Here is a 9502-nt window from a genome sequence, read left to right as displayed (position 1 = left end):
AGTGTTAGCATCCTCATCAGCGGTGCTGGGCGATATTGATGGAAGGCTGTTTTGTTTTCGGATGATTGTTTATCAAGGTTAAAATAAGTATAAATGCGGACTCTTAGGACATTTAAACAATTAAACAAGGGCCAGGGAAGGAAGGCGGGGTGTAGTACAAAGCAGAAGTCTGTAAATATTTCTCAGAGGAAGGAAGGGAAAGAAAATTCCCCAAGACCCACTGCTGGTGATATTTTGATGAATAAGATTCTAAATATGTATGCATAATTTAAACTGTATACTAGGGATCCTAGCATAAGAGATACATCATATGCAGAATACGTTCAGTTCTGTAATTACAATGTGTACACACAGTGTACTCCCACTGTGAGCACGTGCACTGTGTCCAGTCTCTAACAAACTCCTCTGTGCTAAAGCTTTTAGGGTAGGTAAGAGCTGTGGGCTGGGCACTGATCAGCTATCACAAGGCTGGGAGAGAAGGTTGGGACCTCAAGCCATCAATTTACTAAGTCCTGCCCCAGCCTTGACTACAACTACCACCTCCCCACTCCCCCACCCCCTCCCACACCCACCCACAAACATCACTGCATGCCAAGGTACCTTATTACTCTCATTTCCTAAGTGTAGAAATCAAGGTGCAGGGAGGTTTAGCAACTTGCCTGAGGCCACACAGCTGGTAAGTGACTCAACACTCTCACTTAAGTGGGGCTGCTTCCTCTGCACAGACACCCTGGGCTTCCACTAGTTTTGCCTGAGGCATTAGGAACATCTTCCTTGATGAGAGATAGCTGAACTTCCCTAAATACCTATTGACACTACATGGCGTCCCATTGTTGCAGAAGTGTCAGGGGGTGTCAGTAGATAGTACTGGAGGGTCACTGTCTTGGTCTGAGATTGTCATTCTTTACCTTGTCAACCTTGATTTTTATCTTCCAGGACTTACTTGAAGAAGCTTCTCTCTTCTGGTAAGCCTGGTGATGACTCTCCCTCCTCTTCTTCCTCCCTCCCCCTCCTCTCCCTCCTCCCTTTCCCCCTCCTCCCCCTTCTCTTTCTCTGCCTCTCCTTCCTTCTCTTCATTCTTTTTAGAAGAATGGCCTGTCACCAGATATTTTCTCCATCTTGAGGTTTTCTGTTTTGTTGTTGTTTGCTCTCCTCTCTCTCTCTCTCTCTCTCTCTCTCTCTCTCTCTCTCTGCGTGTGTGTGTGTGTGTGTGTGTGTGTGTGTGTGTGTGTGTGTGTGTGTATGTACTTTTTGTGTGTGCGCACATATGTGCCAATGCATATTTGTGCATGTGCACAGGAGTGTGCAGCTCCATATGCATGTGTGTCCATGTGTAAGTAGAAGACAGAGGTTTACAAAAGGCATCTTCTTCAGTTGTCTCCTACCTTAGTTTTTAGTTTCTGAGGCAGGGTCTCCCACGGAGCCTAGAGCTCACCAGTTTCACTAGGCTGGCTGGTTAGCAGGTGCTGTGGGTCTGCCCGGTCTTCATCTTTCCTGCGCTAGGCTTATAGGCACGCACAAGTCCAGCCATGCCCAGCCCTTCACATGGTCCTGGGTATCAAACTCAGGTCCTCATGTTTGCAGAGCAAGTCCTTGACTGGCTAAGTCATCTTACCAGCCCTCAGGATTTCTATGTATAGTCTTAATTCTTGTCATGGCTGGAGTAACCTCTCATCAAGGCTGTAATAACTCTACCTCAGGAAGTGTATGTACATGAAGTCTGTCTCCTGAGCTCCCAGATTTTAGATTATTAGATATTTTTACCTAGGTATTTCCAAGAGCTCTGAAACATGAACTCCATTTAGTTCTAAGTCCTGAGTAACCACATGACGAAGATGATGCAAGCAGAGTCCTGCCGTGTAGCATCTGGACACGGGAAATCTTGAAGACACAGAGGGCTGGCCAGCTAGCAGGGATTGAATGAACACTTGAGTGGGTGGTTACACCAGTAGACATGAAGTTCAATGCCATGGTTGTGTAATGAATCAGTGGTCACATTCAAACACATTAAAGCCATCTCAGTCTTCCTAAGTGAATAAAAGATTCTGTCTTATTACTGCCAATGGTCTACTAAGAGTTTTAATAATCACATCCAAAAATGTAGAGCCTTTCTATCCCTCTTTGGTTTTAGCTGTTTTCTGGCCTCTGTGCGGCCCAGAAAAACAGTGTGTGGAGGGTAATCCTGGAAACAAAACAAAAAAACAACAGAAAATTGTGATGGAGAGAGACACAAGTGGTTTTCCCTAGGATGTCTCATGGCTCTCAGGGTGAAAGAACCAGGATTGTATGTTTGCTGTAAGATGGATCCAACACAAGGAAAAGAGTTGCTTCCTCTAGACTGGAGGACTCAGGAGGGCTGGTGTTCAGAGAGTGGCCTGAAGTTGAGGAAGGAGCCCTCTGTGTCAGTTGCTGGCTTTAGACAAGTCTTCTTTCCCTGAGCCTCAGTTTCTCTTTATTAAACTGCTTCTTTCTCAATAAGTGCACTCTCCACTCGCGCGCGCGCGTGTGTGTGTGTGTGTGTGTGTGTGTGTGTGTGTGTGTGTGTGTGTGTGTATGCCTGTGGGCATGAGGCAATTTTCTGGAGAATGGGCAACTTGTCAGTGGATAATAAAGAACTGAAGAAAAATGATACCCTCCTCCCTCAACAACCTTACCTGGCAATAGTTCCTCAGGGAGGGAGTGGAGACACATAGACCCACTCCTACCCACAATGAAATGTTGACAGGCCCAATCATTTCTTAAAATTGCTTTTCATCCCAGGGGTTGAACCCAGGACCCTCCTCAGGTATGCTGTATGCGAAGCCAAACTAAGCCAACCCATGGCCCCTTTCCATCTCAGCCCTCTCTGAGTGATTTAGGGGCCACATATTTAGGTTCCCTATTCCTCGTTGGAAGAGACACATTCTCTTTGCTGGGGTTTTCACTTTCTGTGGTTCATTGATAATTCATTGATAATGTGGTTCCCTCATAATTTCTTCCAGCTTTCTTGGCTTTGCCCAGAACACAGTAAGCATTTCAAAGGGAAGCAGAAAAGCCTGGCTGTTCCCACCCTGAGGATGTTATGTGCCTGAGCAAAACATCCTCCAGGCTCAGTTTGCCCATCTGTGCAAACGGGTTGGCTGACAAGGAATATTTCTAAACTCATTTTCAGCTCTTCAGTCCTTTCCTTATCTATGAAGCTTGTGCTGGGGGGCTCTATAGACCTCAAGTTTTCAACCCCATGAAGAAACAAACTAAAGAGGCCCCACCTCCAAGCTGTTAAATACAGGTGATTCCACACTCAACAACATAGAATATTCTTTTCAGTCTCCCCATTCCAGGATGCTACTGTTGCCAGGCACCATGGTATGGACCTACCATTCCAGCACTCAGGAAGCTGAGGCAGGAGAACTGAAGGTTCAAGGCCAGCCTGGGCTGCATAGTCAGACTTCTGCTTTAACTAACCCCATTTTACTTTGGAGAGAAATTGGGATGCATGGATACTGTCATTTGCTCAGAGTCAGTTGCTAGTAAACACAGGAGCTATGACAGCAAGCCCAGATTACAAAGCAGCCTTTTTTTTTTATGTAAAATGGGCTAGGCCATGCATTGTCTAGAGAAATCCAGCAGGTGCAGACTCCAGTCCTTAATTCCCCTCTCCTAAGTGTCACCAGACAAAATAAACAGAACTTGGAATGGTTGACGGTGGGGCTGGCCCGGCCATCTCACACGTCCGGTCTGTGGTGTCGCACCTGGCAGCTGCTCCCAGCACTAAAGGGATCCGAGGACATTAGCAGTGGGGATTTTTTTTTTGTCTATATAATTATAGAAATGGATTGTTTAGACATAACCCAGCCATAACACAGAATAATGGTGACAGGTTGAGAGAGATTTTGCCAGACCCAGAAAGGCCCAATTTCACGAGGACTTTGGCAATTCTGCTCCCACCCCTACCCCCAGCATTTAAAATGGTGTGGAGATTTATAGAGCCGTGGGAATGATGTGGGAATCTCTGGATTCTTGGCTTCTATAGACAACTCCCCAGAATGCATAGCTCGGTAGGGAGCAAGGATGGAAAAGGAAATGGCACACAATGTGCGAGATTGTTGTTCTCTGTGCCACTGAGGACCTCTGCTCTGCTATCACTGGAGTCTCAGCTTACTGATTTGTGCAAGGGGTTGGTGGAAGTGTCAGTGTCTCAAACTCACTTTCAGCTCTTTGACTCTTCTCTGTCCAGCCTCTCAAAGCAGCTCCTCATTACCAGGCTTTTTGTTGGGGGCCTGGGGGACAAAGAGATGGTCAGGAATACCCATTGCACCTTCAGTGGGAGCGTGAATTCCTATTTTCATCACTGTGATGGAATAAACGATCTGAAGGAGGGGGGTTTATTCCAGCTCACAGTGCAGAAGATCCTTTCTGTCACGGTGGAGGAGGCATGATGGCTGGAACATGTGGAGAATGGTTACATCACTGAATGGGTCAGGAAGCTGAGCTCAGGCAGGAAGTGAGGTCCTGTCATTTGAAGGCATGCTGCCAACAACCTACCTCCTCCAGCTAGGCCCCACCTCCTAAATGTTCCTCAGCTTCCCAAACAGCACCACCAGCTGGGAACAGGATGTCCAAGCACATGGGCCTGTGAGGGGCATTTCATGTTAGCGTTGATTAACTTTTGCCAATTTGACGCAAACTGGAGTCAGCTAGGAAGAGGGATTCTTTGTTGAGAGAATGCCTCTATCAGATGGACCTGTGGGCAAGCTTGTGGTACATTTTCTTAATTAGTGATTGATGGGGGAGAGCCCAGCCCATTGTGGGTGGGGCCATCCCTGGGCCCCGGGTTCTATAAGAAAGCAGGCTGAGCAAGCCACGAGGAACAAGCACCCTCCATAGCCTCTGCTTCAGTTCCTGCCTCTAAGTTTCTGTCTTAGTTTCCCCTGATAATGTGCTGTAAGATACAATAAAGTCATGGTGTTCCTCATAGCAACAGAAGATAGGCTAGGGCAATATCCACCCCCCTTTCTGTTTGTTTTGCCTCTCTTCTCTCTTTTCTCTCTCTCTGTTGTGGGTTGCACATACATGTGAGTACATGTATGTATTTGTGTGGAGGCCAGAGGTCTACTTTGGGAGGGTATCAGTTCCTGAGGAGATCCCCACCTTGTCTTTATCATCATCATCATCATTTGGCCTTTTGTTTCTATTTTTGTTTTGCTTTGTTTTCAGACAGGATCTCTCTGGGACCTCGGCCTCTCCAATTAGACTAGGATGTCTGGCTAGTGAGCTCCTGGGATCCTCTCACCAGAGCTGGGATCTCAGGCCTGTGTCAGCACTTTCAGCTTTTCTTGTGAATGTTGGAGACCTGAACTCAGGTCCTCATGGTCGTGTGGTGAGCACTTTAGTAATTAAGGCATCTTTTCAGTCTTGCTCTTTCTTTTAAAGCTGCCATGGGCCCTGCCACTGGGGCCCCATGTGCAACGACAACACCACGAATAGGGTGCTGGAATGGTATAGCAGAGAGCTCCACAGCCACCATGTAACACAAGCCCCACTTTCCCCACTATTTTATTTAACTCCTGGCTCCCATCTCCAACATTCTTCACAACATCTCTGTGCCATCTGTCATCCTGGGGATGGAGACATAATTTCCTTCATTCAGCCACTATAGGGCTACACAGAATGGGCTGAAAGTTATCTCTGCTCTTGTCACTTATTTATTTATTTATTTATTTATTTATTTGTATGTTTGTTTTGGGGGGAGGCGATATCAACCTTTTTATTCCACTTATCTATTGCTGTATTAAAAAAAAACTGTCTAAAATTTTAGGGCTTAACACAAACTATTTAATGCTAAGCCATAATGTTGCAGGTTAAGGATTTGAACAGGACTCAGCTGGGCCATTCTTCTGTTTCATGTAGCATTAACAGAAGTCAGTCAGGTCCAGTTGGGTTGGTCAATGTCAGAGGTCAGCAAGCTATGTATGTCCTTCAGGCCAATATCAGCCCAGCAACATTTTACCAATAAAGTTTTATTGGGACACTCATTCATTTACCTACTATCTATAGTGGCTTTAAAAGTCTAAACCATTACCATAGAGACGATATGACTTACAAAGCCTCAACATTTACTGTCTGTCCGTTTACAGGGAAACTGATCTGACCCCTGATCTGAGAAGTTCACAGTGGTTCACATATTTCTCTGTTCCCTCCTGGGGTCTGCCTGGAAACTGGCTAGATAGAATGGGCTGCCTACAAGTGGCTTTCCTAGCATAGAGACCCTGGTGCATCTCTGCGGTGTTCTTTGTTTTCTCTCCCTCTTCCTTCTCCTCTTTGTCCTCCTCATCTTCTTTCCTCTCTTTTTCTCCTTCTCTTCCTCCCCTCTCCTCTTCTTCCCCTCATCTTCTATTTTCTTCCTCCTTCTCCCCCCCTTTTCTCTGCTTCTCTTCTTTGAAGACATAGACTCAATAAATTGCCCAGCCTAGTCTGGAACTTGTGATCCTCCTGTCTCGGCTTTCTGAATTCTGAGATTGTAGGTATGCTCCTCCATGCCAAGCTTACTTGAGCTTTGTCTGCCAAACTCAAGATTCATGGGAAGAGCATTCCAGGAGGGGCAGAGGATGGGGCTCAGTCAGCAGATCCTGCTCGCTGTGCAAGGAGTCCTGGCTAGCATGCAGGAGGCCAGACAGGAAGATCGTAACTTCAAGGTCATCCTTTACTCGATGATGAGATAGTGAGTATGAGGCTAGCCTGGGCTAAATGAGACTCTCCCTCAAAAACAAAATTCCTGAGGATAACAATTAGATTGCCTTTCTTAGTGTGGCAATGAGAAAAGATGTCTTTTATCTATGATACCACATGGTGACCAAACCTTTCTGAAGTAGTTGAATGTCTTTTCCAGCCTAGGCCAGTGATAATGTCCCTGGAAGTCTTTCTGTGATGCCCTTTGTGGGGGTCAGAATTCATTCAGATGCCTTGACCCACCCTCTTCCTGAGCTCTCTGTGCTGAGCCAGGGTTCCAGAAGGCAGCAAGTGAGCAGCAAAACACAGGACCACACCCCTGGGAGGCTCATAGTCCAGTTAATGTAAATTAAAGAAACTTGGACATGGGGTTGAAATGGCAGGAAGATGAAGGTGAATATGTGTCCCTGGATACCCTTTCACCTGAATTTGTTTTTATATTGTTATTTTTCAGACCCATCCCTTTTTCCTGAAAGAGATAGGATGATTCCAGCTAATGGAAGATTCCAGATAATCAGGAATTAGGCTAAGCATCTCTTCCTAATGTCTGTGAGTAGAGGTGTTGGTTTCTCAAGGACTGTACAATTTCAGTCCATTTCATTCTTACTGGCAATTGTGTCTAGTGAGTTCTAAGTTCCTGAGGTGACTTCCAGGCACCCATTTTGCTTCTCTTCTGAGACTCTGCCATTACATTGGTTCAGCACACCCTGGGGCATCGCCATGGCTGACAGTAAAAGTCATTATGGGAATCTGGACTAAGGAGCCTGATCAGCACTCTGTAGCTGTCCGTGTCACAGCCTCTGCCACTGAAGGCTCTCCCTGTTCCCCTGACCCACAGGTGTTTCTGGTTCTGAGCTGCTGGCCTGCTGGGAGCCGACATTCCCACATCACATCCTAATGGTTCAGTGGCTGTGGGAAGAACAGGGAGTTCTAAGTCTTTTCTCACACCTATCACATTCCATCAAATCGCTCTCTCCCTGGATGTTTGGACCTTGGGTATCAATGGTTTCATTGTATGGGTAAACTCTTGAATTTTCTAATTATCCGTCTCTGCTCACCTTCCTTTTATCCCTTTACTCTGAGAGAAGGGAGAGGGCATGCCCCGGTCGCCCCCTCCCCCGTGTGTGTGTGTGTGTGTGTGTGTGTGTGTGTGTGTGTGTGTGTGTAGGTAGGTAGGTAGGTAGGTAGATAGGTAGGTAGTTAATACCAGAGTTCACACATTTGCAAGAGGGTCCACTGACAGAAAGCTACCTATTACCTCTAAAGGGTACCTCTTGCCTTCTCTTTGTTTTATTCCATTACTGTCTTTGAGTGTAAACAGTCCTTTATAAGTGACTGGAGAGATGGCTCAGAGATGAGGAGGGCATGATGCTCTTCAGAGGATGAAAGTTAAGTTCCCAGTACCATGTGGGTGGCTCACAACCACCTGTAGCTCCAGCTTGAAGGGATCAAACACCTTCTTCTGGCTTCTCTGAGTGCCTGCACCCGTGTGCCTATACTCACACACATGTACAGAAATAAACACAACTTGTTAAGAGAGAATATTTAATATAGTGCTTGTTCTTGGCAAAATTTAGAGATGGAACATTGTTGCTGGCCACAGGTATGGCACTGTGCGCTGGCCCTTGAGGACAGAAACTTCCTGTCCTGTCATCATCACCTCCAATCTCCCCCTTACACCATCTCAGCCAAATGCCTTGTGTACCCTGTTTTCATGATTATCACTTTAGATCCCCCACTTTTTGCACTTAGTCTCATGGATCTTCCAGGTCCATCCATGTTGTCCAGATAGAAGACCTTCTACAAGGCTGTCAACAACAGGCTGTTGCCTGTTCACCTATTGATGTGAACCTGTGTTGCTTTTGTGTTCCAGCTATTGGGAGGACTGCTGTGATGGACAGGAGTGCAGATAACTCTTCCACATCCTGACTTCAGTGCTTTCTGTTCAATACCTGGAACGGGACTGCTCAGTTGCATGACACTTCCGTCTTAGTGCCATGGAATGTGGTCCTTTGTCCCTTCCCTGTCTCCTCCTTCCCCTGCCCTCCTCCTTTGCTCTTTCTCTTCCTTCCCCTTTCTTCTCTTCCTCCCCCTGCTCTTCTTCTCCTCCCTCCCCCTCCCTTCCTCACTTTACTTCCTGTCATGGGCTTTGGCTTCCTTCCTGAAGACCTTTGCTCTGTTTCAATTCTGCTAAATGCAGCAAAACACACACACACAAGTGGACTGAAGAGGTCCAGCAATTGCAATCAAGAAGCATTTCACAGATGTCCTCCACTTGCAAGAAGCACCAGAATCAAAACAGATAACAACTCTTGGCCAGGATTTCTCAAGACTTGGAAGGTATCCATGCTCCTGAAGAATCCGAAGGGAGCAGCCCCATCATTCCCAACTGCAAGTGCAGCGCCTGCCACAGCTTCTGCCTAGTCTGGGGATTCTCTCTGGATTCACAACATACATGCATCTGAGGGTGGGAAGTGGGGGCCTCTCTACTCACAGCACTTGGCTGCAGAAGTTTTGAGAGGTATAAGTGATTAACAGGGTTGATTATGGGTAACTGTGGCCTAACATGGCATACGAAGTGTTGACTTCAGCAACCCTGGGCACCATTTTGAAAATGAAGGCATGGAATCACATGGGACATGGGGCATGTATGTGGGGAAAACTCACAATTTCAGTCTCACTTGGGACTTACAGTTCTGTCCCTACCCATGAATTCTTCTTGCTTACCACCTTGTTGGTCCTCACAAAATGGAGTTGGGATCAGTGCCTGTGAAAGGAGGAAAACCCAAGTTCA

This window comes from Cricetulus griseus, chromosome 4, assembly GCF_003668045.3.
Source record: "Cricetulus griseus strain 17A/GY chromosome 4, alternate assembly CriGri-PICRH-1.0, whole genome shotgun sequence".
NCBI classification, from domain to species: Eukaryota; Metazoa; Chordata; class Mammalia; order Rodentia; family Cricetidae; genus Cricetulus; species Cricetulus griseus.
This window is presented reverse-complemented; position numbering follows the sequence as displayed.